The following is a 6,714-nucleotide window of genomic DNA, read 5'->3' as shown; positions in this document are numbered from 1 at the left end:
TTGAATGTAAGTAAAGCCTTTACTTTAAAAGTATACAGAAACAGAAAAAAAAATGTGCATACCATAATAATGTTCTATGAAACAAAGATAAATCAAAGCCCATCTAAACATAATTGTTACTGGAGGTAAAAGAACGGAAATGTACTCAACTCTGCTCTCAAAAACTGTGCTCATCTCACAGAGCTCTTCTTTAAAAGTTTGTATCATGTCACATGTTATACCTATAAATGAAGAGAGCGATGCTGACCCCTTGTGGATGAAGTTGGAAATTGATAAACATTATTTTGTAAACCTTGCACTATTTTTTTATAAAGGTAGGATTGGTATAAATAGTGTTTTTGAACAAATGATTGATCCCCACCATACTTATCCCTCTGTATGTTATAAAGCTATTTACTCACTGTATATACCCAGGACATTTGTTTAGAATAACTAAATGGAGTATCATCATTGCTTGTTTTTGCAGCATGGTTTGACGGTCAGTTGGAAAGTCAAAGAACTGCCATATAGTAGTGGCCAAAAGTGATGCTGGCTTAGGAAATTTGACATCTTCACCCTTAAATAAAAAATAAAAAAAAATGTGTCGATTTTGTAAGCATATTGCATAGTTGCTTAGAATCAATAGTTTTATAATAATGCAATGAAACATGCCAACATGCCAATGCGGTCATAATAACCAAAAACATTGCAGTTCATGAAAATTCAGCATTATGCAATCTCTTGAGAGGAAGACTATGAACATGAGCCCTCACATCGACCCCCCCCCCCGCCAATAATCCTTGAAAGATCACCTTTTTTATGTATGAAATTTCACAAAGCAGTTTTTTCATCTGCAGCAAGAGCAAGTTCTGCCCTTTTCTTCTTTACCTTGCCATAGAATATGGCCGTGCTCACTGATGTAATGTTACCTGTATTCATATTTAATCAAAAGTAAAATTGCCATTTCAATTTGATTATATCCATAATACAAATACCATTAACATACGACTAATCAACATTATTTCACTAGTATTAATGTTGTTATTGTTACAGCTTAACAAATTGCAGCTGACCTTGCTAGCTAGCTAAACTATTGTAATAATGTCATTCCACTATTGCACAGTGTTGCCGCTTGGCAACACAAACATTTGAATGATTTACCAAAAACGAATTTTATAAAAACTTTTTTGAGAGGTGAATATGTCATCATAACATCATAACAGTGATGTTTTAGATTTTTTTGTAGAAGTGACACGGACTGGTCCTTGTTTGTTACTGACGTTTTAGTTTGCTTTCAGCAACTACCGACAAGAGATGGCAGTCTGTCAGAAATCTCGCCACAGAAAAAAAATGCATGTCATGTGACTTAATCAAAGCACATCATTGGCTAAACTAAGGTCTTCTCTTTCCAACAAAAAAAACGAGAATGTTCTCTTAAAGAGACAGTGGCAAGGAAATGAACACAAAGAGTATGTTGCCATATGGCTACACCATGCGGTAGAGGGTTAAGTTATACAAATTAACGTATACGAAATAAAGAAGCCACATGTTGAAAAGAACCGAAGGCCCAAAAAAAAAAATGAAGGTTTGCTTGAAGTTTTGATACAGCTGGGCTGCGTTCAGCCCCGACAAAATGGTGCGAAACGTTTTTTTTTTAACTGCAACGGTGGTGCGTTGAACACCCTGTTTGATGACGCAAGAGTTGCAACTATGGCAGCTGAGAAGGCCATTCTTTGTGTTCTTTTTGAAGAGTTCTCGGAGCCTGATGAAATCTGTGTAAATACGTGTTTAATACCGCAAAATACGCTTGATGTTAGTCACTGCCCTTGCCTTCCAGAATAAAAGAGAACATCCGAAGGGATTTAAGGGATTTGTGGAAACTGTGGTTCCTAATTATTGTGATCCAACATTTGCCTCGCATTTCAGACAAACATGCTGATCACTGTTGTTATACTATGATACTGTAATATTTACCATTATTTAATCAGAAGAGTAGGCTATAGAAAAGTTTATGAAAGTGTCATTCCACAATACAATAGCAAAATTATATAAATATGCATTTTTATGCTACATTAATCAGTGTCTAGCACACCTTCCTAAGGAAAGGATGGACCAGAAGACATTGATATTACTAAATGATATTTAGACGGACTTGAAGTTCCAGATCTATACTTGTGCTCTTATTTCAGTTATTTTGCCTTCAATGTAAATAAACATGTGCAAACAATATTCTTGCTCTTGTGAATTTATTTTGATGGTAATTGCATTGTGCGAGCTGTCTTTTTAATACCGCGTGGTTTATATACATGTTGCTGCTGATTGGGCTGACATTTGACGCCCACCAAACAAGAGAAAATGTATCTCAAACCCCGTTGCACACCGTTTCCAGGAAACATGTAGTTCAAACCGGAAACCGTAGCAAAACAGTGCACACCGATTTGAGCTTGAACTTGCCCCAGTGCTTAATTTGAGCCGGATCCTACCGGATCCTGTTCCGGAAAATGTCAGATTTTGGATTCTTGCGTTCCGGTATTTGTTTTTCAAAGATCCGGCATTAACAAGTGCATTAGATCGTGACAGTGCGTGCGGTTTCCATATTCGCAATGTATTTCAATGTTAAACTATTATATAATGTAGACTAGGCTTCATGCGCGTTCGCATATGGACAGAAAAAATCATCCCCTTCACATGCGCAAAAATGCGCTTGGCATAACAGCAGTTGTAGACCGGTTATACGGACTCTTTAAATTGGTATGTTTGGCTGACTATTTTATTTTGATAACAGACTGCAATGGCAAGTTTGAATTGCTAGAATATGTGTGTGTGTGTGTGTGTGTGTGTGTGTGTGCGCGCAACAGCTGACACATTAAATAGTAGCCTACTCCATTTTTGGTCATACAGAAGATTATTAATCTTTGTTAATGTTATTTAATAAAAATACAGCTGTTCATTGTTAGTTCATTTTAGCTCCATTTTAGTCCATTAAATAATTTTAACATGTACACCTTTTGATTTTAATGATGTATAAGTAAATGTTGAAATTAAATAAGAGAAATATATGCTTTAGAAGTATTTTTCATTGTTAGTTCATGTTAACTAATGCAGTTAACTAATGTTAGCAAAGTTGACCTTATTGTTAACTGTTTATGAATACTTCAAGTTTTGTTTTGTTTTGCTGTGATATATTACTCACATTTTTGCCATGCATTTTATATGTAGTTTAAATAAGTTTCATAAGTAAGAAATATATATATGCAGATTTTATAAAGTTGAGACCAAAGATGGCATATGGATGCTTACTTCCCATTGAAATTTTGTACACTGACAGATGAGTTAGAGACTGCTTGGTGAATCTTTTTGCCTGACTCTTTTAAAAGAATAGGTTCATAAGAGTCATTTGTTTGTGAATCGGTCATCACAGTCTGCACTGTGTTCACAGTTGTGTGCAAAAAGGATATCTGACGCAACCCCTTATGGATGGGTACAAACTTTCGATTTTTAGATTAGCCTACTGTCACAGTTTGGAGCCCTAATGTCACCTCACTGGAACAGACATTTTGCATCACACAGCTCATTCCACAGTAATGCACTGGACATAATTTCCATCAAATGCTCTTTCAGTGCGCTTATATTCTTGAGTGCAGAGCAGTTTTCATCCCGATTGACCAGTGGAGACAGGTGGCACATTGGCTCTTATATTAGATTACAGGGTGAGATACTGCCAACCATCAACATGCTGAAGTGGTATTTAACCATCGCAGAGTACTAAGTGAGGAGGCGAAATATGAATTAATGGAACCGCTCCCATGTGGCTAACAGCAGTAAGTAATCAAGTAATTCATATGCTTTTCCTCTCTGATAGGTGCTGCCAGCTGTGTCTGTGCTGCATACGGCGATGACAGGCCTCTGATGCCAGCTTGGGTATGATTAGTAGGACTACCATACCAAAATCCCAGCTGCTGTGACTTTCTACAAGAGCAATCACAAACACTATTGTTGGGACTGTATGAACATGCCAAAAAGCAATAGTTAGGGTGTCTGAGATTTATTACAGATGATGAGTTTGAGCAGTGATGTGCAGAGAGTTCTTCAGGGGTAGGGGTTCGAATGTATGTAAAAAATACAAACTGCAAATCCAGATCGCTCCACAAATGAAAATCCGTCAGTCTAATCAAACTCATCGTCTTTTCTATATTAGCCATTTCACGTTTGTAAAAACGAAAATGGAAACAGACAGTAATTATGTAGTTTTCAACCAATTTATGAATAAGAGCAGAAATTTGAGCTTGTTGTACCATGACTGGCTGGTGTACGTATACATGACAAACGGGCATTGATGAATTATGTAATATTTATATCTAATTTGTGGATTTTTTAATTGAATCGACACACTAACTTTGATTATAAAAATGGTGATTTTTTGCTTTATTTTTTCCTGCCGTCGAGCCATAGGCAACCACTGAAAGAGCAAAAATTGGGTCACGAGTCTAGGTTCCCATCCGCTGTTGTAAACAGACAATGTGGTAACAATTATGAATATGACACTACTGTTATAAACATCTTGTATTTGGTTTTAATAATAGAAAAAAAATATTGGACATAAGGTTAGCAAGCAAGATCATGTTGTCAGATGCCAGTCTGTCAGTTAAGTCCAAAGCAAGACACACACAACCTTTGTACCATGACTGGCTGGTGTACGTATACATGACAAACGGGCATTGATGAATTATGTAATATTTATATCTAATTTGTGGATTTTTTAATTGAATCGACACACTAACTTTGATTATAAAAATGGTGATTTTTTGCTTTATTTTTTCCTGCCGTCGAGCCATAGGCAACCACTGAAAGAGCAAAAATTGGGTCACGAGTCTAGGTTCCCATCCGCTGTTGTAAACAGACAATGTGGTAACAATTATGAATATGACACTACTGTTATAAACATCTTGTATTTGGTTTTAATAATAGAAAAAAAAATATTGGACATAAGGTTAGCAAGCAAGATCATGTTGTCAGATGCCAGTCTGTCAGTCAAGTCCAAAGCAAGACACACACAACCTAGCAATGAATTATGGCAGCAACATCTCAGACTGACAGATACTGTACATAAAAATAAATGGGAATTTTGAGTGATTCATTACTGTTTTGTACAAATATTTATATAATTATAATTCAAATACATTTTGTTTTGTTGACCACAATATTATTCTTGATAATTGAAAAAGGCCAGGGGCCCATGAGTTGGGTATCCACCTTGTTTTGCAACACAGAAGTAAAGCTGGGCATACACTGTGCAAGTTCAGACACTCAGTAGGTTATGAAGCCTCGCACATGTTGTGAGATAATCATATGAAAGTGGTACATGGCAAGACTATATTGCATGGCAAGCCAGTGGACATTGGCATTTTCATTGTTGCTGCTACAGCTTCATATCGAAAAAAATAAAATAAAATAAAATAAAATGATGGCTGAGCTAATGATTTGATCCTATAGGGCAGTGGTTCCCAATCCTGGTCCTGGAGAACCCCCAACACTGCACATTTTAGATGTCTCCCTATTCAAACACACCTGATTCAACTCATCAGCTCATTAGTGAAGACTCAAAGACCTCAAATGTGAGTGTCAGATAAGAGAGACACCAAAAACGTGCAGTGTTGGGGGTTCTCCAGGACCAGGATTGGGAACCACTGCTATAGGGCATAGGGTTTCTAGTTGCCTATGTGATGTATTTGAGTATAATTTGGGAATAGTGGAGAGTTGACACTGGTCACATTCATTTTTTTTTTTCAAAATGATAAAAATCACTTGTGTGCTCCTATGTCTCCAAAAATCACACTGTGTACTTCTGGCATAAATTAATATGATAACAAGTACCTGTTTGCAACATCAAGCAGCATAACAGATTGTTTTTGTACAGCTGAAATAACTGGAAGCGGGTGACAGCTTTGTACATTCAAGGTCAAAATAACTGTGTCTGCACTTCCGTTAAAAATATGGTGGTTTGGGTTTATCATAAGAAGAAAAATAAAATAAATGGTACAATTTTACCTGATTTTTTTTCTTTGCTAAGTCTGTACACTGCACACTGTAAAAAATAAATAATAATAATTGCATTGTTTTTCTTGATCCTTTGCCACTGAGACATGTCAACAGGAATGGAAGAAAAACCGAATGATCTTTTCTTTTAATTAACAGTAAATTACCATTCATTGTACACTAATTAGAGCAATGAGGGTGCTGGAGATCCTCTCAGCTGGAGTTTAAAATGAACTAAAACACACAATTAAAGGCAGTCTATGCACTGTAATTTCCAAGGGGAATATTGCACATAGCTCAGAGGCACTTTGTAGATCTCCTGTGGCCACAGAACTACTCTATTACTCCATCCACTACAGTTGATATGCACCAAACTATATGTTTAGTTAAAGGCAGGGCCAATATGTACAATTGAATGGAAAAAAGGCACACGAAGAACGCACCAAACATACATTTGACATAACTCTTCATGTTACATTGTGGATGAGGGGTAGATTTCCGACTAATTTTGTCCTTCACTCATGTTGTTATCCATTTAAAGTGTCTCTTTGAGGTTTACATTTGATTAAAACATGTATTTCCAAATCGAATTGTTTGTCTTGCTGTGTGTTTACATAAACTGTAGTAAACACACAGCAGGTGTCCTTATTATTATTAAAATATGCCCTGTGTTTGAGCATGTGTTGAGTATTGACTAAC

This window comes from Sinocyclocheilus anshuiensis, unplaced genomic scaffold (genome assembly GCF_001515605.1).
Source record: "Sinocyclocheilus anshuiensis isolate Anshui unplaced genomic scaffold, SAMN03320099.WGS_v1.1 scaffold3403, whole genome shotgun sequence".
Lineage (NCBI taxonomy): Eukaryota > Metazoa > Chordata > Actinopteri > Cypriniformes > Cyprinidae > Sinocyclocheilus > Sinocyclocheilus anshuiensis.
This window is presented reverse-complemented; position numbering follows the sequence as displayed.